Genomic DNA, 23,576 nt, shown 5'->3' with positions numbered 1-23,576 from the left:
ACATATCTCCCTGCTGGATCTATTATTTCCTCTTCTATTTTAAATGGCACATTTTTGCTAATTAATATAGCCACTCCTCTTGCTTTTGAATTATACGATGCTGCTGTTACATGTCCTACCCAATCTCTCTTTAATTTCTTGTGCTCCAATTCAGTTAAGTGTGTTTCTTGGACAAATGCTATATCTATTTTTTCCTTTTTCAGTAAATTTAGTAGTTTCTTCCTTTTAATTTGGTTATGTATTCCATTAATATTTAGCCTGGATGCATCCCCGATCCAAACACTGGCACCTCCTGGACTACATCCTGGTGCGAGAAAGTGACAAACAAGATGTGCTCCACACCAGGGTCATGCCTAGCGCGGAATGCCACACTGACCACCGGCTGGTTCGCTGCAAGCTCAACCTTCACTTCAAGCCAAAGCCCAGGAACAATAAAGCCCCCAGAAAGAGGTTCAATGTTGGAAAACTGCAGTCAGACGAAGCGAGAGGAAACTTCCAGGCAAACCTCAAAGCAAAGCTCGACGTTGCAACCCGCCTCACGGACCCGTCCCCTGAAACCCTCTGGGATCAGTTGAAGACTACCATACTGCAATCCACTGAAGAGGTACTGGGCTTCTCCTCCAGGAAAAACTGGTTTGACAAAAACAGCCAGGAAATCCAGGAGCTGCTGGCAAAGAAGCGAGCTGCCCACCAGGCTCACCTTACAAAGCCGTCCTGTCCAGAGAAAAAACAAGCCTTCCGTCGCGCATGCAGCCATCTTCAGCGCAAACTCCGGGAGATCAAAAATGAGTGGTGGACTAGCCTCGCCAAACGAACACAGCTCAGCGCGGACATTGGCGACTTCAGGGGTTTCTACGAGGCTCTAAAGGCTGTGTACGGCCCCTCACCCCAAGTCCAAAGCCCGCTGCGCAGCTCAGACGGCAAAGTCCTCCTCAGCGACAAGATCTCCATCCTCAACCGATGGTCAGAACACTTCCAATCTCTTTTCAGTACCAACCGCTCAGTCCAAGATTCCGCCCTGCTCCAGCTCCCTCAACAGCCCTTAAGGCTAGAGCTGGATGAGGTTCCCACCCTGGATGAGACATATAAGGCAATCGAACAACTGAAAAGTGGCAAAGCAGCAGGTATGGATGGAATCCCCCCAGAAGTCTGGAAGGCTGGTGGCAAAACTCTGCATGCCAAACTGCATGAGTTTTTCAAGCTTTGTTGGGACCAAGGTAAACTGCCTCAGGATCTTCGTGATGCCACCATCATCACCCTGTACAAAAACAAAGGCGAGAAATCAGACTGCTCAAACTACAGGGGAATCACGTTGCTCTCCATTGCAGGCAAAATCTTCGCTAGGATTCTACTAAATAGAATAATACCTAGTGTCGCCGAGAATATTCTCCCAGAATCACAGTGCGGCTTTCGCGCAAACAGAGGAACCACTGACATGGTCTTTGCCCTCAGACAGCTCCAAGAAAAGTGCAGAGAACAAAACAAAGGACTCTACATCACCTTTGTTGACCTCACCAAAGCCTTCGACACCGTGAGCAGGAAAGGGCTTTGGCAAATACTAGAGCGCATCGGATGTCCCCCAAAGTTCCTCAACATGATTATCCAACTGCACGAAAACCAACAAGGTCGGGTCAGATACAGCAATGAGCTCTCTGAACCCTTCTCCATTAACAATGGCGTGAAGCAAGGCTGTGTTCTCGCACCAACCCTCTTTTCAATCTTCTTCAGCATGATGCTGAACCAAGCCATGAAAGACCCCAACAATGAAGACGCTGTTTACATCCGGTACCGCACGGATGGCAGTCTCTTCAATCTGAGGCGCCTGCAAGCTCACACCAAGACACAAGAGAAACTTGTCCGTGAACTACTCTTTGCAGATGATGCCGCTTTAGTTGCCCATTCAGAGCCAGCTCTTCAGCGCTTGTCGTCCTGCTTTGCGGAAACTGCCAAAATGTTTGGCCTGGAAGTCAGCCTGAAGAAAACTGAGGTCCTCCATCAGCCAGCTCCCCACCATGACTACCAGCCCCCCCACATCTCCATCGGGCACACAAAACTCAAAACGGTCAACCAGTCTACCTATCTCGGCTGCACCATTTCATCAGATGCAAGGATCGACAATGAGATAGACAACAGACTCGCCAAGGCAAATAGCGCCTTTGGAAGACTACACAAAAGAGTCTGGAAAAACAACCAACTGAAAAACCTCACAAAGATAAGCGTATACAGAGCCGTTGTCATACCCACACTCCTGTTCGGCTCCGAATCATGGGTCCTCTACCGGCACCACCTACGGCTCCTAGAACGCTTCCACCAGCGTTGTCTCCGCTCCATCCTCAACATCCATTGGAGCGCTCACACCCCTAACGTCGAGGTACTCGAGATGGCAGAGGTCGACAGCATCGAGTCCACGCTGCTGAAGATCCAGCTGCGCTGGATGGGTCACGTCTTCAGAATGGAGGACCATCGCCTTCCCAAGATCGTATTATATGGCGAGCTCTCCACTGGCCACCGTGACAGAGGTGCACCAAAGAAAAGGTACAAGGACTGCCTAAAGAAATCTCTTGGTGCCTGCCACATTGACCACCGCCAGTGTGCTGATAACGCCTCAAACCGTGCATCTTGGCGCCTCACAGTTTGGCGAGCAGCAGCCTCCTTTGAAGAAGACCGCAGAGCCCACCTCACTGACAAAAGGCAAAGGAGGAAAAACCCAACACCCAACCCCAACCAACCAATTTTCCCTTGCAACCGCTGCAATCGTGTCTGCCTGTCCCGCATCGGACTGGTCAGCCACAAACGAGCCTGCAGCTGACGTGGACTTTTTACCCCCTCCATAAATCTTCGTCCGCGAAGCCAAGCCAAAGTAAAAGTAATAGTTCAGCGTAGCCATTTTATATTTTGTTTATCTTCTCTTTCCATTTTTCCATCATTACCTTTCCTCCTTTTCCATTTTTGTTTTCTTATTTTCAACTCTTTACCAGACAACATTCCTACAACATCCAACATTTTCCTTATTCTCCTATTTCTATCTTCTTTATCCCCAATCTCCCCTTCCCCTCCTGAGTTGCCCTTTATCCCTTGTCGGACAACCACATCTCCCCTCTCCATTTGGATTTGCGAATCCACTCGCAAGCGTCAACTGATTTTGCAGTGACCGCTCTTTTCCCCCACCCAGCCCCCCCCAGAAAAGATTTCGCTTTTTATATGTCACAAAGGTCACTCTTTTAATTCCCTCCTTATTCTCTCTATTCCATTACCTTCCCTTATTAATTCTTGTCTATACTCTCTATGTTTTCCTCTAATTACAGATACTTTCACATATGCCCATTGTCTCTATTCACTCTTATACCTCTTTACCCGCATACATATCAATCGTGGTCATTTTTACCCTCCTTACCCGTCTTCATCCCTCAGTCTATTTTTGTCTTTACCCACATACATATCAATCGTGATAATTTTTGCTCTCATTACCCGTCTTCATCCCTCAGTCTATTTTTGTAATTGTTCTGCAAATTTTCGTGCTTCTTCTGGATCCGAGAATAGTCTGTTTTGTTGTCCTGGAATAAATATTTTCAATACCGCAGGATGCTTCAGTGTAAATTTATATCCTTTCTTCCATAAAATCGCTTTTGCTGTATTGAACTCTTTTCTCTTCTTTAGGAGTTCAAAGCTTATATCTGGATAAATGAAGATTTTTTGCCCTTTATACTCCAGTGGTTTGTTGCCCTCTCTTACTTTTTCCATTGTCTTCTCCAGTACCTTTTCTCTTGTAGTATATCTTAGGAATTTTACTACAATAGATCTTGGTTTTTGTTGTGGTTGTGGTTTAGAGGCCAAAACTCTATGTGCCCTTTCTATTTCCATTTCTTGCTGTAGTTCTGGACATCCTAGGGCCTTAGGGATCCATTCTTTTATAAACTCCCTCATATTCTTGCCTTCTTCATCTTCCTTAAGGCCCACTATCTTTATGTTATTTCTTCTGTTATAATTTTCCATTATATCTATTTTTTGGGCTAGTAATTCTTGTGTCTCTTTAGTTTTTTTATTAGATTCCTCCAATTTCTTTTTTAAGTCTTCTACCTCCATTTCTGCTGCTACTGCCCGCTCTTCCATCTTGTCCATTTTTTTCCCCATTTCTGTTAAGGTCATATCCATTTTATTTATTTTCTTTTCTGTGTTGTTTATTCTTCTTCTTAAATCATTGAATTCCTGTGTTTGCCATTCTTTAAATGACTCCATGTATCCTCTAACAAGAGCAAGTATATCCTTTACCTTGCCTTTCCCTTTATCTATTTCACTGTATTCTTCCTCTTCTTCTTCCTCTAGGTTGGCCATCTGTTGTTTCTTTGCTGCCCTTTCCTCCTCTTCTTTCTTGTTTCCATTGTCTTCTGTGGTCTCTTCTTGCTGCAGGTGTTCTGCAGCTGTCGTTGCCGGCTGTGGAGATCGACTCCCCAGCTGGTCCCCCCTCCCGTCGGTGTGTTTTTTTTATGCGCATCGCGCATGCGCGAGGAGTCGCGCATGCGCGGTTGCGCACTTTTACTCGGCTCTGTGAGCCATTGTTGTAGTTCTTTTTCTACCGACCTGAGGTAGTGGGGTCTTCTCTCCACAGCGGGCCTCTTCGGACAGGTAAGGCCTTCACCTTTTTCCTCCGTTGTCTTCTCTTCCTCTCTTCTTTCCGTTGATTTTGATTTTTCTCCTTTTGTCTCCATCTTCTTTCCACCTTTATACTCACTTTTCTTTAACTTGTATTTCTGTGCCTTTGTATTTTCTCTTGTTTTTCCCGACTTTTCTGGAGAGGGCTGGAGTTCACCGTCCGGCCACTACTCCATCACGTGACTCCTCTGCTCCCCATTGTTGATGGTAGAAACACCAAGGGTGCTATTTTTGTCCCGATGTCTCCTGGCTGACTGGCGGTCTGACAATGGGTTTGATTGACCCTGCTGCTGGTCTAATGTTGGAATTGCATGGTCCTGCTGCTGTGAGCGGAATCTGGTGACCTGTTCTACGGATGTCACGCTTTCTTGCTTAGCCTGCCATAGAATGTCAACAAGGGCCGCGACTCTCTGGTGGTCACTGATATCCTCATCGGCCAGCAGCATGTGGGTATCTTCTGGAAATTTCTCTAAGAAAGCCTGCTCAAACATAAGGCTGGGCCTATGCCCTTCCAATTGTGCCAGTATTTCATTCATGAGCATGGAAGGGGTCCTGTCTCCCAAACCATTCAAGTGAAGTAAACAGACTGCTTACTCACGTCCTAAGATGCCAAAGGTATGTATTAGCAGACTCTTGAGCACCATATACTTGCTCTCCTCCAATGTGGCAAAGTATTCTATACTGAGCTGCTATAGACATCGGTGTTATTACGAGCCCAGAGAATCCCAAAACCCACCAGCAATAGATATTCACCAAGACAAATTGTTACTTAAACAAAAGTAGCTTTTAATTATCTTTAAACATGAAAATAGAATCACACTTTAACCTATCACTATTGATTTACTTAACCTAACTTAACCCCCCCTTATAATTCGAAGCGCACGTATTTGTGTGTAAGTTCAGAAAAGTTCTTTGGTTCACAGTTCAATCTCACTTCTCATTCTTCCAAGTTCACTAAGTGCAGGCAATTCTTAATCTGTGCACAGAATTTAAAATTTATAAAGTTCACCAGGCTTTGGTGCTTGAAAGGTAAATGGTTACCACTCAGGAAGATTCTTGTCGTTTTTCAGAGAAAGATCTGTTGGATGATGGACACCAAGCCACTTCAGTGTCTTGCTGATGAAACATGCCCCCTTCAGGGTTCTCCAGATGATAACTTCTTTCTTTCAGCTCACCATAGAGTACCTTTTTGTTTCTCTTATTGCAAGGGAAACATTAGACAGCCAGTCCTCTCCTCTTGCATGAACCACAATGGCTTTGACCAGGCTGAATCAAGCACTTACAACCCATTTTCCACATGGGGTTTTCAACAAGCTTGCCAGCTTGTCCTGTTCTAGTACAAGCTGTTGTTGCTGGCTGTAACACTCAAGAAGTGATCTCTGTCTCTGTTTCTTTCTCTCTGAGAAAGAAGCATGTTGCTTGCAAAACAACATGACCCTCTTAGAACAGCTCTAAACAATATGCAGCTCCAACAAGATCTTTCATCTGTTGCCTTTTTGTAAACAACAATCCATAAGTGAAGTCACTTGGGCCCTCTCCAAAGCTCTTGCAAAGACTGTTGGCCCCGACATGTCTAGCATGGGACAGAGCTCCATTATTTTAAATAAGATCTGTTTTAAAGTGTTTGTATATGACCTACTCCAACAAACCTTTCCCCATTTATCTCCCAAAAACATATCTACATACTCTGTCACATTGTATGCATTGAGGAATCGCTGATCACGTTGTTAAGTTGATGTATACATGGGGAAGTTGATATTCACACTGTGGAGTCTAGTGCAAGACTGACACCTCCAGGTTTGTGTGCTTATATGCATCATTGCTTCTGTCACAGATAGGAAGTGATGTCATCTGCTCAGATAAAACCTATGTTAGATGCAGGTCAATCTTCTGCATTTTCCACAGCACATCCACCATTTTGAGAGCCGGTTCACTTTCTGGTAAGTGCCACACTACTACCTTTTTGATATCTTTCATAATCAAAATTCATCAATGGAATTATCTCACTCTTTTGCATATTTATTTTATAACCTGATACTCTTCCTCATTTTTCTAATGTTGTTTGTATTTTTTATCAAGGACTCAGCTAAGTCATACATATCAGCAAATAAGCTAATTTTATGCTCTTCCTGTACAACTTTGAAACCCTTAATATCTGAATCTCTTCTTATAATCTCCTTCAGTGGTTCAATCACTAGGATAAAATTGCTGTGGACAGAGGACACCACTCTCTACTCGATCTACTCAAGGGAAAAACTGCTGACATCTGATGATTAGTTATAATTTTGGTTTGTGGTTTATGATAAAGAGTTTTATCCAATTTATAATTTTTCTGCCTATACTAAATATTTCCAGTGCCTTAAATAGAAAACACCATTCTAAACAGTCAAATGATTTTTCTGCATCTAAGGAGACTGTTATACTCAGATTCAACTTCAATTTTGCCATATGTATAATGTTAAATAATCTACCAAGACTATTTGAAAAGCATCTTCCTTTAACAAATCCCACCTGATCTGTATATATTAATTTTGTTAGATATTGCCCCAATTTATTAGCTAACATCTTTGCCAATATTTTATAATTAGCATTAAAGAGTGATATAGTTCTATATAGTGAAATTTTTAATGAGTCTCCAGTTTTCTTCAGTAGTACTGCAATTACAACAGTTGAAAAAGATTCTGGAAGAGTCTGGGTTCCTACTGCCCAGTCCAATACATCCATCATAAGCGGCATTAGCAATTCTTTAAATTGTCTATAGAATTCAGGAGGAAACTCATTTCCTACAGAGACTTATTAGCTTGTAAAGTACCCAAATCTTTCTCAATTTCTTCTCTTAAGAAAGGGACATCTAAATCAACTCATCTCTTATCTTTTAATTTTGGAAGTTCAATATTGGCTAAAAATTCATCCATCTCTTTTTCATCTCCTAATAATTCTGATTTATATAGTTTTGTGTAATATTGTCTAAAACATTTTTTTTGATTGTATATTATAATATCAGCCTCTGTCTTTATTTTCTCCTGGATGATACCTCTGCCTTTACCTGCCAAGATAGAACTTTGTGTGTCTGTTCTGCTCTTTCACAATATTTTTGATTAGTTTTGAATATAGTTTTTTCCATTCTCTACATTTTTATTCTCTAATAGTCTATATTTTTCTTGTAACCCATTCCTTAATATTCTTTTTTTCAGTTCAGTTATATCTTTCTCCAAACCATCCAACTTTGTTGTGTATTCTCTCTTAATATTTTTTGTAAAGGAAATAATTTATTCTCTGAAGTAATCTTTAAACATATACCATGTTAAAAAGCTATTATCGGTAGAAGAAAGATTAGTTTCACAAAATAGTTCTATCTGTCTCTTAATAAACTCACAAAAGTCTTTCCTTCTCAATAGTGTGGCATTGAAACACCATCTATACACACTTTCTTGTTTTTCCGTTATCACAATAGTTAATGGCAAATTATCTGATAAAAGTCTCACCAAATATTTCATTTTTACCACTACTTTTTAACTGGGAAGACATTAAAAACAAATCAATCCTTGTATGTGAATCATGTACTCTTGAATAAAATGAATAGTCTCTTTCTATGGGGTTAAATTGCCTTCATATATCAATTAAATTTAAATTCTTAATGATAATGTCATTTTTGCAGCTTTTTCCCTTGTTGCCATTCTCACTGATTTATCCAATATCAGATCTAAACAGAAATTATAATCTCCTCCAACCAGTTTATTTTGTCTTCCCTTTGCTGTTTTTAAAAAGGTATCCTACATAAAGGCTTCATTGTCATCATTTGGTTCATAAATATTCATAAATGTTCATGATTCTGCATAAATTTTACAATGTGCCATTACAAATCTTCCAGCTTGGTCAGTCACTGTTTCTTCTATTATTACTGGTATATTTTTATTAATTAAAATCATTTCTCCTCTTGCTTTTGAGCTGAATGAAGATGATATTACTTGTCCCACCCATCTTCTTTTTAATTTAGCATGTTCCAATTTGCTAAGATGTGTTTCTTGTATAAAGACTACATCTGCCTTTAATTTTTTTTTAGGTGTGCCAAGACTCACATCCAGTTTATCCCATTAAAATTAAGACTAATGAATTTTAACATTCTATCCATACCAATTTTTAACAAATATTGTTTAACAATAAAACCTTTTTGATTATTTAAATAATACAGTGATCTTTCCCTCTAAAATACACATACCATGTCTCTGCCTTGGCAGTGACGCAAACTGGAAACACTTAAAGCCTGCGAAAAGAGATCACGGTATCTTTTGAGGAAGAAGATTCCCTCCTTTAGTGCCATCTTTTATAGATACTCCTCTCCAGGCACAATTCTTCCCCTTAGATCGGAGTCTCCACCTTGCTACTACTTTTCCCAAGTTTTCTCTCTTTCCTAAAGTCTCAATAAAATTTCCTTTTCAACAATAAATACAAGATGGTTTAAAATTACAACTTTTACTTAATCCTATTGTCTTCTTCTTTGGTAACCTTAGTCTTCTTAATCCTCGCAAGAAGTCTTCCACCTTGTTCTTAGTTTTGAAAAATCACTGATTACATTCTGCTATTTTGACCTTCAGAGTCTTGTGGTACGTTATCAAGTATTTCAAGTTTTTAGAATGCAATTGCCTTTTTTACATTGTCAAACTCCTTCCTTTGCTTAAGACTAAAATCTTGAAAAAAATAGCACCTCTTCATGGTCAGTCTCGTCCAGGCCATTATTTTGCTTAGAGTCTTCATATGCTGCTTCCAGAATTGTCTCTCATTCCTGGTAACTCAAAAGTCTTACCAAGACAAGTCATGGTCACTGATTGCCAACTTTTCAGGGTCTGAGGGTCTGGTAAGCCCTTTCAATATGTAGTTTTTCTCTGAATTTATCTTCTCCCAGCCTTTGTGCCCTCTCCCCTCGATCCCTTCTTTCAGTCCAATAATTTGAACATTATTTCGTCTTCTTAAATTCTCCATGTGGTCAGGCTTGTCCAGCAGACCTTGTCTGTCGAACTCCCATTTCTTCACATCTTTTTCCATAGCTTTCTCTTATCTTGTGTATACCAAGTCTATTTCTACTTTGGTAATTCTTTGCATTAAATCTTCAATGATTTATTTAATTTCAGTTATCCTCTCAGACATATCTCTCATTACAGTTTTGCCTGCAAATCAATTACAAATTTTCCATTTTCTCCAGGATAATATTTAGTTCCAACTCCCCATCTCTGCCGGGGTCCACCGGTTCCAAGGCCACTCTTACACCACTCTCTTTCAGGCTTTCACTCTATGTTCCTGGCCAAGTACAAACTTCCTCAGCTTTTGTTTTATGCTGCCTTGGTCTCCTGGTATTTGCTTTACCCATTTTTTGGTGAAAAAATTCTTGATTTTGAGATTTTTAATGTAGTTTTGATACTCTTCAAGGAGAGCTCAACCAAAACACATCTGCCTAAGTCCTTCACATGGTCTTGCCCTCTATGTAGAGCATACTTGCTGCTAAACAAAAGGTGTTAGCATGAGCATCATGCCATTTCTGTGCTTGGAGCTTCAATTCAGTTATTGCCATGGTGGAACACAGAACTGCAGACATGTCTGGGCATGTCCTCACTGGGATGGGCAGGCTGGCCCACCTTCTGTACCTGTAGGCCCTCCCCATAAGATCCAGTAATAAAGGCTGAGAGCCCTTGTCTCTGCCCTCATACCTGCCTTGGATGTGCGCCAGCAGCATGCAGAGGCATGTTTGGGTCTTCTGATCAATAAAGCCTTTGACTATGTGCTTCATGTCTGTGAGTGGTCATTGATTACGCCACACTGCCAAGTTGATGTAATTGATATTTTATCAATTACAAACTGTTAAAATCCTTCACATACTGGTGCAAAGATCATCTGAGGAAATATAGAGAGTCAATATAAATAGTTGCTTATAGCAATGGAAAATACTGAAAAAGCCATGCCAAATAGAAATCTGGTGAAGTACTAGGAATGCATAATAGCTGATATCTTAAAGTATGGTTACATTAAGGTGAATAAATAACTACATAAAATTGTACAACTGTATGAAGTAATGAATTGTTTCTGGAAAATGAAGCTAATCTATTAAAGCATGAAGATTGCACAGAAAGGTTATGTTTTCTATAATTTCATTGCATTTAAACCACCCTTCAATAAACTACTAAGATAAATAATATAGATCTAAAATGAGTGGATGTAATTTAGTTTGTTTCACTGATTTTATCCTCTCACTAATCTCTTGGTATTATTTTCACAAGAGTTGCTTTTTGTAAATTTAAGACCATTTTCAAGGAATATAAATAGAAATCTGGTATCAGATTTTCTGGAGTGTCATCACTTCAAGCATTTTGTATTACAGTAGACATTGTGTATGTTTCTTGAATGTATAGTCAATACCACTGGCTTTTTTAATTCATTAAATAATGTAGTATCATATTCAATCTTCTGTTTTCTACAATTATGCTTAAAATTGTTGATCAATTCTCCTATTTACTAGATACATTTATTTTCTTTATGTATTCAAAGATTCTACATATTTGCTATGAAAATCTTTCTTAACAAATAACAGATTAATTGCAGATTTCCAATTGGTATCAAGAGTTGTCACTTTCTACATAATCTAACACGTTTTCTTGGTAATTTTTTAAAGATTAATTGACCACATCTGTGGTTTGGAACAACAGGAGGGAATATAATCACCTTTCCCCTTAGCAGTTATTTCAATATTAAGCATTGTCACATCAGCTGATATTTTTATGGTCATAAATATTTTTTGCTTTCTTTTATTTTCAGACTATGTATTAGATCTAGACACAAATACTGGAAGTCTATGGTAGTTTGTCTCAGAATTCTTGCTTTTTAATAGCTCCCTATCAAGAGTTTAGAATTGCAACATCAATGTCAGTAAGTAATTATTATGCTGATATCTTTTCCTGAAAGGCATTTGACTGAATGAAGAGACAGAGAATCCATTTTTCAGGCGCCATGGAGTCCAGACCAGCTAGATTTGTAAATGTGCCTGGAAGAGAAGTTGATTAATATGTTTTATGGATAGGATGCTTCCTCACTCATCATAACTCTGCCAGCCACCCTACTCCCCTGTGGTTCTACCTTGATCAGAGATAATGGAAGCAGAATAAAAGTTTGAAGCCTGAAGCTTCTTCCTTGACCTGACATTACTCACAGGCCAAATGAGCTAATGAACACCTGCACATGCAATAATTAGGGTTCATAAGAAAATACATTTCTGTGAACTTACGATGGTATTACCATTACAATAAACTGCACTTATAGTTAATGATCCAACTGCTCCAATCACTGTTTCAATATGTACTTACTGTAAAATTAATAAATTTACTTTATCTGAATACAGTATTGTGAACAATTGTAACTTTTTTTGACATAACCAACCTCTCAAGACACTTCATCACTGTGGATGTGAGTGCCACTGATCAGTACTCATTTTGGCGGGTTGCCATATTCTACTTGTGCACAAGTCTGATTGAGGCCTGTTTGAAGCACCAAAACAAATGGAATTCAATTCCTGAATGCTTATATTTTCTTTAGTAGTTATATATAATGTCAACAATTAACTTTGTTTCTGGTGTATTTATGTGTAGTAAGTTGTATGCCAAATATAATGCTTAAAATATTCAAATATAAATTTATCACAGGTGATCCTGGCTAATTGGCTGTGCGAAGGAGAGTTATTATCTAAAAGCAGATTAGAAAATGAAAACTCATGAGGATAGAGTTCAAACTCCAATTTACAACTAATTTGCTTTGCATGTTAGATTGGGTTTTGCTAGGACCACTCACCCAAAAAATGAACCAAACTGAATTCCAGAGATTAAGTGAGAGTGACTGTCCTTGATGGACAGGCAACATGTAGCCAAGTATGGTATCAAAATGGAGACCCAAGAGATTTCAGATGCTGGAACCTGGAACTCATCTGGAGTTCAGATGAAGGTCTCGACTTGAAAAATTGACTCTCCATTTTCCTCCACAGATGCTACCTGTCCCGTTGCATTCCTCTGGCAGATTGTCTTATGTTGTGGCACAAGATGCCATAAGGTTCAGTGATGGGCCCCAGCTATTTACAATGTATAATTGATTATAAAGATGAAAGAATTGTATGTTGTAACAGATTTATGTTAGTCCTTAGTTTAATGTTAAAACTATATTTTATCTAGATGTAGTTTAATAAGTTAGTTGTGGGCTGGTACAGGGTTGCACACATGTCACAGCACATTTACAGATACTCCATTGTACTCAGAGAAGAGTGCTAATTCTCAAGGGTTGCAGCATCTTGGACAGACAGAGCTGATGAATTTTAAGTGTTCAGGAACTCCTGAGGAAACCATCTGTTTTTAATCAAAGCCACAAGCCTCTTGATCAGAGAAGAGGTCAGAGGTTGTTATGGATTTGGAATGGTTTTGAAAAAGGAGCAGAATTTTGGTAGAAATAAAACTGATGGTCACGTGGTTTCCAAGAATTGGGACTCTCATTGGTGATGATGTTCATATGATTTGGAGAAATATATTATCGAATTCGGACATTTTGAGCAGTTTTGGAAGAGTTCAGTTTGGAGTTGACAGAAGTCAAAACCCTGTAATATACAGGGGTTGAAACCTTGTGAAAGACAGGGTTGAGTTATAGTAACCAGAATTGGTACTGTTATGTGTTACTCCAGGCTTTTGAAATAAGGAAGACCACTCCCCTGTCTTTTTGGAAAAGAGGACAGATTTCTACTGGGTCTATTTTTGTGTATGGCCACTTTGTTTAATCTTTGTCTGGTTGGTGAATTAATCGTGTTAGAAAATAGCCACTTTGATTATCCTTTGTCTGGGTGTGTGAATTTATCATGGAAGAAAATAGCAACATTGTGAGTAAAGATACCTGAAGATATGATGTTTAAAAGCGCTTTATAATTATTTCTGAACTGAGAATTAAAAACCTTCAAGCAAAACTAAAATGATGCTGAACTTTTTTAAGTTTGGGACTTTAATTACATATGCACGCACACACACACACACACACACACACACACACACACACACACACACACACACACACACACACACACACACACACACACTTACATTTGCGCTTAGTTGAGTTAAATTTAAAGTAAAGTAAGTTTAGAGTTAAGTAAGAAATATAATGTTATTAATAGTTTTTAAAAAATTATTATTTTGAATTTGCCATTGTCTGGTGAATTTCCCATTGCTGTTTCTGTGTTAGTGCTAACAAAGTTCCTTTAGTCCCAAACAAAATTGAAAAGGATTGTTAGTTCATAACAATGTAATATCTTTAACTTGCAGATGACACAAAGCAGGCTGGCCCAGCACTGAACCTTGTGGTAACCCACTAGTAATTGTCTACCAATCTGAAAAGGATCCTTAATTACCAGTTTCTGCTTCCTAAATGTTAACCCAATTCTATCCATGTTAGATTACCTTATTTGCCATGTTCTCTAATTTTATTTTGTGGGGTCTTATCAAAAGTCTTTTCAAAGTTCAAAAATGCCACATCAAGAGGTTGCAGGGTGACTTGGACTTGGAGGAGAATGGGCAAATGTATGACTGATGCAATATAATGTAGATAAATGTGAAGAATAATGTGAACATATGAATCATAAGACTATAAGATGTTGGAGCAGAATTAAGCCTTTCAGTCCATTGAGTCTTCTCCACCATGCAAATCATGGCTGATATATTTTTCTTTGACCCCATTTTCCTGCCTTTGTAATACTTACCAAACAAGAATCTATCAACTCCACTTTAAATATACCCAATGATAGCCTTCATAGCTGTTTGTGCCATCAAATTCCATAGATTCACACTCTGGCTAAAGAAATTTCTCCTAATTTCTGTCCTAAAAGGTCATCTTTCTCTGCTGAGGCTGTGACCTCTGGTTCTACACACTCCCATTGTGAGTGAGTGTACCTCTTGGAACTTGTGATGATGGTTTACCTGACCCTGTGAGAATTGTAAGAACTCTATCCCTTCCACATGTATTTCTACCTTCTAAATGGAGATTAATGTTTAAAAAAAAAAGCCACAATAGAATCTTAAAATGAAGCGTGGATGTAATGTGCTTAATCTGCAGAATACTATATAGCCTTTATCAAAAACCAAAATGTGAATACTGAAGAATTAAATAACTATAGTAAGTTTTGTAAATAAAACTTCTGGATATGAGAAGAAAAAAAAATGTTTACAAATGTTAAAAACAAAGTAATCTCTCTGATGTCAGTTGTATATTATATGTATTGGTGGGCTTCAGGTAAATTTCATTCAGGGCTTTTAAAATCTGAAAGGTGAATGAGGCCTGTGACAATGGAAATCTTAGGAAAGTGGCACATATCGGACTCTCATTGTTACTCATAAGATTATGTACAAAAACATCCAGACAATGACATTGGGCTGCCCAGGCTAATGTCTCGGAAAATACAGCTGCCAGTTTTTGCTTTCCAGAAGAAAGGATCATTAGAATCTCATGATAATTTTGCAATCCATTTTAAATTGAGCATCTCTCAAGATACAGTTCCTAGGTTGCAGCACTAAAAGAGCAGAAGGTAAAGCAAATTAAACCATGAAAGAAGCATAAGTTGAGGAAAAAAATTGATTGTTTTAAGAAGGTGTTGAGTTAAAACACTTACATTGACATCTAGTTCATGGAAATTATGACCACATAGTAAATGATGCACTTATTTTTGCTGACTTACCAATCAGGGAAATAATAAACATCACCAACAAGGAATATAATAGCAAAGGGCTTCCCACTTGTCCATGTTTTGGATCAATCGAAGGGACCACCTGCCATGTTTTGTGGGAGTCAGAATTTTTATTCTTAGGTATCATTGTAGTGAAATCAAAATACTAAACCGTATCTGGAAAAGGATCTAGCAGTTGCACATATGTACACTAGGTTTGATCAATTCCAGCATTTAATTATATGGAACCATTGCTATGTTGCTGAATCTGTCTCAGTCATTGGACTGCATTGCACAGAAGGCCAGCAAATGGCAAGCTGCAATGGTGATAATAATAATGGTAACTAAGTTTATTGTCATGTACATTGTACAATCTACATATTTAATGTATTTCTTACAATCTGCAGCTGAGCAGGTACTTTGTTTTAAAAAAAAAAGACAATGACAATAGCCTACTTACAAGTACAATTCTACTTAGAACACAATAGTATACTTCTGTCGTTGTGTGCTGGCCAATATGTTCTGGCCTTTTGCAGGTGCTCTCTGCCTTTGGACTAACCATTGAGCTGAGAGTGTTTTATTGCATACTGAGGGGCTAGATGTTTACTCAGGGTTTGAAAACAATAAGCAACTAATGTTAGATATCTGAAAGAAAAATAAATATTGCTAGAAATGCTCATCAGATCAGTCAGGAGAGAGAAACAATCAATATTTATGGCCTATGACATTTCATTACAAAAGTTTAAAAAATGACCAAGAATTTTGTTATAGAGAAAGAGGGAGAGGCTGGAGAACAAAAACAATCTAGTTGTGGGAGAACAAGAATGATCAATGCAAGTGATGGTGGAGCAGATTGAAAGAGGCTAGTGAATGAAAGTTACATTGGATGGATGTTAACAGGAGGAGATGGAAAAAATCTGAACTTACTAGAAGATACAAAGTTCGAGGGTTGTAGCGATTTTAACTCATAAGAATTTGCCTTTTGAATTACAATCTATGGAAGGAAATGCTGGGAGGGTTTTAAGGGTGAATTGTAAAATTTTTGCTGAATCTGGGACCTTGCTTAATGTTTATGCACCTAAAGTAGACGATGAACGTTTTATTTCCGAAGCTTTTTTGTTGTTAATCCAGGCTAATGAAAATATTTTAGTGGGGGAGACTTCATTTGTGTTTTGGATCCTTTATTAGACAGATCTCTGAAAAGTATAAAGAAATCAAAGATGGCGATACAAATTGGGGCTTTGATGAAAGTCTTAAATTTGGTGGATATTGGAGAAGAGTTAATCCTACAGAGAGGGATTTTTCCTTTTATTTGTCTTGACATGATTCATTTTCTGGAATAGATTTCTTTTTAGTATCGGCACATTTACAAGGAAGAATATAACAGGCGGAGTATAAAAGTAGGGTTATATCGGATCATTCTTTATTATTTTTTTCTTGTGTAAGTTTGGAAGTGGTATGTACATCTTATAGATGGAGATTTAATACAATGTTGTTGAAAAAAACAGAGTTTGTTACTTTTGTTAAAGAACAGATTACTTTGTTCTTGGCTGAGAATGCTAATTCTGTAGACAGTCATTTTGTATTATGGGATGCATTGAAAGCTTATTTAAGAGGGCAGATCATTAGTTATACTACTAAAGTTAAGAAACAATTTATGGCAGAGAGTTTAGAGCTGGAGAAACAGATTGCTGAGTTGGAGAAGGAATTTCAGAAAGATGTGACAGAAGATAAAAAAAAGTGGCTTTGGCTAATTTGAAATTACGTTACAACACATTGCAAACTTATCAATTTGAGTGTTTAATTAATCGATCTAAACAGTGCTATTATGAGTTGGGTGAGAGGGCACATAAGGTACTTCCATGGCAGTTAAAGATGGAACAGGTTTCGCGGATTATTAATGCTGTTAAAAAGAATTCAATAGGAAATTAATGACCAGTTTTATTCATTTTATCAAAAATTATATACTTCTGGGGGAAAACAGGATAATGGTGTAGCTAAGTTTGCGGATGTCACCAAATTGAGTGGAAGAGCAAATTGTAATGATGATGTGGAGAATCTGCAGAGGGATATAGTTAAGCTGGATGAGTGGGCAAAGGTCTGGCAGATGGAGTACAATGTTAGTAAGTGTGAGGTTATCCACTTTGGCAAGAAAAATAAAAGAGCTGAATATTATTTCAATGGTGAAAAACTACAGCATGCTGTTATGCAGAGGGACTTGGGAGTGCTTGTGCATGAATTGCAAAAAGTTAGGTTGCAGGTGCAGCAGGTTATTAAGAAGGCAAATGGAATGTTGGCCTTCATCACTAGAGGAATTGAATTCAGGAGCAGGGAGGTAATGTTGCAACTGTATAAGGTACTGGTGAGACCACACCTAGAGTACTGTGTCCAGTTCTGGTCTCCATATTTGAGGAAAGATATACTGGCTTTGGAGACGTCCAGAGGAGGTTTACTAGATTGATCCCTGGGATGAAGGGGTAGACTTATGATGAAAGATTAAATCGTCTAGGATTGTATTCGCTTGAGTTCAGAAGAATGAGAGGAGATCTTATAGAAACATATAGAATTATGAAGGGTATGGATAGGATAAATGTAGGAAGGTTTTTTGAGCTGGCCGGGGAAACTAAAATGAGAGGACACAGTCTCAAGATTCGGGGGAGTATATTTAGGACAGAGATGAGGAAAAATAGTTTTTCCCAGAGAGTAGTGAATGTTTGGAATTCTCTATCCAGGGAAGTGATTGAGGCTGCTTCATTAAACATATTTAAAATTTGTTTAGATAAATTTTTACATGATAGAGGAATTAGGGGATATGGGGAAAAGGCAGGTAGGTGGAGTTAGGTCATATATTAGATCAGCCATTGAATGGCAGAGCAGGCTCAATGGGCCATTTTTGGCCTACTCCTGTTCCTACTTCCTATGTTCCTATGAATCTTATTTATCTAAATTAACATTATCATCATTAAAGGAGGAAAATGTTATGGAATTAGAAGCTCCATTTACAGATTTTGAGATTAAGGAAGCCATACAGGAGATGCCAAACAGAAAGTCACCAGGGGATGATGGATTCTCTGTGGAATTTTATAAATTTTTTTATGAAGACTTATCCTCTGTGCTTGAGGATGTATTACAACAAGTAACTGAAGAGCATGAGTTACCGGAATCTTGCTTGAATGCTTTAATTACTGTAATTCCAAAAAAAGATAGAGACCCGTTGAAAGTGTCTTCGTATAGACCTATTTCTTTATTGAATGTAGATTATAAAATTGTAGCAAAAGTGTTAGCAAACCAACTTGCCAAGTATTTACATAAATTGATACATATTGATCAAACAGGTTTTATTAAGAATAGAAATTAATCAGATAATATCCTTCGATTGATTATTTTGTTCAATGCATATCGACAGCATCCCAACCATGACGCGGAAAAAGCCTTTGATAGGGTTGAATGGGATTTTTTATTTAAGGTGTTAGAGAAGTTTAAATTTGCCCCTTTTTTTGTTGGTTGGGTTAAAGCTTTATATGCAAACCCGATTGCTAGGGTGGTGACAAATGGTCAAGTTTCATTACTGTTTAAATTGAAGTGTTCGACTCATTGTCACCAGCCTTGTTTGCATTGGCTAGTGAACTGTTAGCTCAAACAATAAGACAGAATGAACAGATAAGAGGGATGAGAATTATGGATGAGGAGTATAAAATTAATTTATTTTTAGATGATGTTTTGATATATTTGACAGACCCAGAACAATCATTGCCACATCTGCAGGAATGTCTATTACAATTTGGAAAGCTATCTGGATATAAGGTTAACTGGGATAAGAGTGAAATTTTGCCAGTTGGAGAGGGTGATTATTCAGAATATAAAAATATTATAAAACTGAAATGGTCTGATAAGATTAAATATTTAGGAATAATTGTAAATGACGATTATCAATCTTTATAAAAGTTAAATTATGTTCCTTTATTAAAAAAAGATTAAAGCAAACTTAATTAAACGGAAAGACCTTCCATTAACTTTAATTGGTCAAATAAATTGTATCAAGATGAATATTTTTCCTCGAATTCAATATTTATTTCAATCAATACTGTGTTCTCTTTCAAAGGGATTTTTTCAGGATTTAAATAAAATTGTAAGAGAATATTTATGGAAAGGTAAATTACCGCGGATAGCGGTATATAAACTTACTTGGAAGTATGTGCTAGGTGGACTTCAGTTACCTCATTTTCAAAATTATTATGAAGCAGCCCAGTTGAAATTTATTGGTAGATTGATGGATTTGGACCAACCCCCAAGTTGGGCGAAAGTGGAGATGGCTTGCATTTCTGAAGTTGAGGTGCATCAATTTATATTTCGATGGAATATAAATTTATTGTGGGAATATAATATGCTGATATTAAAGCATCTATTAAATGTATGGACAAAAAGAAATAAGATTTTAGGATCAAAAGATAAATTGTCAATTTTGACCCCATTATATATCAATCAGCTTATTCCTTTTTCAATGTCTAATAATCATTTAAAGAGTTGGGATTCTAAGGGTTGTTTTGAAGAAGGACAGTTTCTTTCCTTCAATCAACTGAGGGAATGTTTTGATATTGCTGAAAACTCTTTGTTTATTTATTATCAACTTCGAACCTTGGTGAAAGATATTTATGGTAGATGATTTTACCTGTATTGATGAAATTTGAATCTTTGATTTCTTTTATACCAAAAAAAGGGTTATATTTCTGTTATGTATCAAGTGATACAAGATAATATGGATAAACCGGAATGGGAGAAGTCTAAGCTTAAATGGGAAAATGATTTAGCTTTTGTTTTTCCTGAAGACAATTGGGCAGATATATGCTACAATAGTGTAACTAAATTGATGAATGTACGATATATAAAGGTTAATTAGAATGTTTTACATCAGTTATATTTAACTCCAGAGAAATGGAAAAAATATTGTTTTAGTAATTTGGATTTTTCTTTAGATGTGGTGTATGTACTTGTAGGAGTTTAGAAACAGTTATTATTTTAATTGTAGGAGTTTAGAAACAGTTATTATTTTAATGGTAGGAGTTCTGAAACAGTTATAGAAGGTAGAAAGTAAAAGCAAGGAAAAAGCTAAAATGTTCTTTGTGTAAAATGGCGCATGAAAAAGCAGAACAGAGTAAACAAGATAACAGAGGAATTTAAGCAGACAGAAATATGCACGTACACACAAAGAGCTTGTTTAATAGTGGGTGGGGAAAGGAGGTGTGAGCATGGGATAATAGAAAGTCGGAGTCAGTCAAGAGTCAGACGAATAGGGAAAAGTGCCAAACCAATCCAAGAAGGACAAATGTAAGGGGAGGTGAAGTAAAAATTGTATAAAAACAAAGAGGCTTCCCACCCTCGGGGTACTTTCCCGAGGTAAGGGGAGAGTACCCAACCTTGCAATGTTGTAAATATAATTAAATGTTTTTTGTTCTCAACTTTTGTCTCGAGCATATTTTGTGAACGCGAAGGCACTTTTCACAACTTGGGGCTTCGTCCGGGATCACACTCCCTCCACTGACTGGTGCTTGTCTGAAAGGGGGTTGTTGCACCCCGGCTGATTTAGCCGGACTCCTGGTCATCGAGTGTCTGGCCAGTGGACGTAGTGAGTGATATCCGAGAAGAGGCGTTGAGAACAAACAACGGGACAGCCGTAAAAGTGACGTGCTGGGAAGGCTCAACAGCCGGGTAAGATTTATTTTTTCCACCATGGGTGGGGGAGGGAACAAAAAGAAAGGTCTGAGAATAGGACCGGTTGACAGAATTCTCCCGGGAAGCCCATTGGGGAGGCAATTGATGGGGTGTGGAAAAGACCCGCGGGAAAGATAAAGAGAAAATGATCCAGTACTGTTGCCATGAGTGGCCTGAGAATCCAATTAAGGGGTATTCAGTATTTTGGCCAAAATACGGTTCAGATGAGAATTGGGTATGTCAGGCACTGAATACGTGGCTTTACTAAAATAGACCTGATGACTCCGAGAGCAGGGATTACGCTGCCTGTTGGTTATTTGTAGAATCGAACCGAATGGTGATGACTACAAGGGATCCGGCAAAATCTAAGGAACAGGAGCCCTTGGCTCCTCTCCCTGAAAATTGGGACCCTTTGCAGGCATTACATCCACCATATTCTGAGCCGGCTCCTCCCTTGCCCTGTCGTCCCCGCCCGCTTTATCCTCCCATCCCTACGTCATCCACACCAACCCCTCCATGACTCATTAATGAAAATGAATGAGAAAATACGATAAGGACTAAGTTACAAGCTAAGGGCCCTCTGCCGCCTCTTACCCCCCCAGGCATATAACCCAGGCTGTACGGGATTATCGGAAGTGCAGTGTGAAACTCTCCGTGAGGAAGAAGCTGGGGAATTTGATTTGGGTCCTAGAAGATGAAAGGGAGACCCCGCTTCACCAGGACCCTAGGGACCGGACCCGTCCCAGGTGCACATGTGTCCCCTTCGTGAGGTGCCTTTGGGGGGTCCAGGAGGTGTGATGGAATTTGTTAATGTTCTGCCAACTAGTACGGAAGTGAGGAATTTTAAACGAGAAATGAAGTCTTTGATAGAGGACCGCCAAGCCTGTGCAGAGCAATTAGATCAGTTTTTGGGACCAAATATTTACACCTGGGACGAACTAATGTCCATTTTTAAGGTTTTGTTTACTCTAGATGAGAGGGGAATGATTAGACAGGCGGGAATTAGAGTATGGGATCGGGAACACCAAGGAGGTCCAGGAGCTGTGGCGGGAGAAGATAAGTTTCCCTTGGTGAATCCAAATTGGGATAAAGGAACTGCTGAAGGCCGAACTCGAATGGAAGAATATAGGGTTAATTTAATAAAGGGAATGAGAGAGTCGGTACCCATGGGGAAAAATTTAAAAAAGGCATTTGAAGTCCCTCAGGGCCCAGAGGAGACTCCTTCAGCTTTCTTGACTCGATTGCGAGCGGCAATACAGCAATATGCGGGCTAGATATAGAGTCGCCGGTGGGGGAACAGTTAGTTTTGACAGGATTTGTTACAAATTCAGCCCCAGACATAAGAAAGAAACTCCAAAAGATTGAAAATTGGCATGAACAGGGATTATCACAACTTCTACAAATAGCCCAGAGAGCTTACATTCAGAGAAGTGAGGATAAGCAGAAATGAAAGGCGAAGATATTAATGCAGGCGGTAAAGGAAGTCGTAGATGGACAGCAGGGAAGTCAAAGACGCCGGACCAATGGTCCGGGCGGATGGATGGGAATGAGAGAAAGAGGAGGGCCAGGATTTGAAGGATGGGATGAACCACAAGCGGGGGCCCCAAGAGGTGGTTCCAACAAAGGATGGCAGACAGGGCCCAAGGTTTGTTACTATTGTAAAAGAGAGGGACACTTCAAGAGGGAATGCCCTCAGAGGGCTAGGGACACATGGTCCTATGCCCTGATTGAGGAGGAAGATTAGGGAAGTCAGGGTTCTCCCGTAAAGAGTGCCGTGGGGCTGCATGGAGAACCATTGGTAAACTTAAGCACAGGATCCCACGAAGAGGACATGATCTTTATGGTAGACTCAGGAGCAGCTCATTCTAGTATTCTAACCAAACCCAAAGGAATGGTGCCTAATGGGAAAGTAGTCATTTCAGGAGTCGGGGGATCTAATTTTGAGGTTCCAGAAGTAAGGGGCCTCAGGATACAAATGGGGAGAAAAGTAATAAGGGGAGGCATTCTACTGGTTCACCAGGCAGGAGTCTGCCTGCTGGGACGGGATTTGCAGGATTTATTGGGTATCGGGACCCGGCCTCAAGGAAAGGGAATTGGGGTCCAGTTCTACACATTGACACAAGAAGATCGCGAGTTGATCGACCCCAAGGTGTGGGCCAAGAAGGGAAATAGAGGGGGGTTGGATGTTCCCCCACTTCGGGTCACGCTAAAAGACCCCAATCAGATCGTCAGACGAAAGCAATATCCAATCCCAATGGAGGGAAGGAAGGGACTGCAACCCGTAATTGATCAATTATTATTGGACGGGTTACTTGAACCCTGTATGTCCCCCTTTAACACCCCAATACTGCCAGTTCAAAACCAGACGGTACTTATCGGCTGGTACAGAACCTACAAGAGTTAAATAAGGTAATTCTGGCCCGATACCCCGTTGTGCCTAATCCATATACTATTATGGGAAAAATAGATCCAAATAGTAAATGGTTTA

The 23,576-nt window shown here is 39.0% G+C and overlaps 1 protein-coding gene and 1 long non-coding RNA gene across 8 annotated transcripts in view; both read left to right on the top strand.

Annotated features, from left to right (window-relative positions):
- Positions 1-23,576, top strand: part of agbl4 (AGBL carboxypeptidase 4) — a 294,365-nt gene that overhangs the window by 86,283 nt on the left and 184,506 nt on the right. The window lies entirely within an intron of this gene.
- LOC138763814 (uncharacterized) lies at positions 6,493-12,029 on the top strand. The gene is made up of 2 exons (XR_011357833.1): positions 6,493-6,590; positions 11,602-12,029. It is a non-coding gene; the product is annotated as an uncharacterized lncRNA (long non-coding RNA).

Source organism: Narcine bancroftii, chromosome 5 (genome assembly GCF_036971445.1).
Source record: "Narcine bancroftii isolate sNarBan1 chromosome 5, sNarBan1.hap1, whole genome shotgun sequence".
NCBI classification, from domain to species: Eukaryota; Metazoa; Chordata; class Chondrichthyes; order Torpediniformes; family Narcinidae; genus Narcine; species Narcine bancroftii.
Note: the sequence above shows the minus strand (reverse complement) of the source record. Positions and strands in the feature narration are given on the sequence as shown.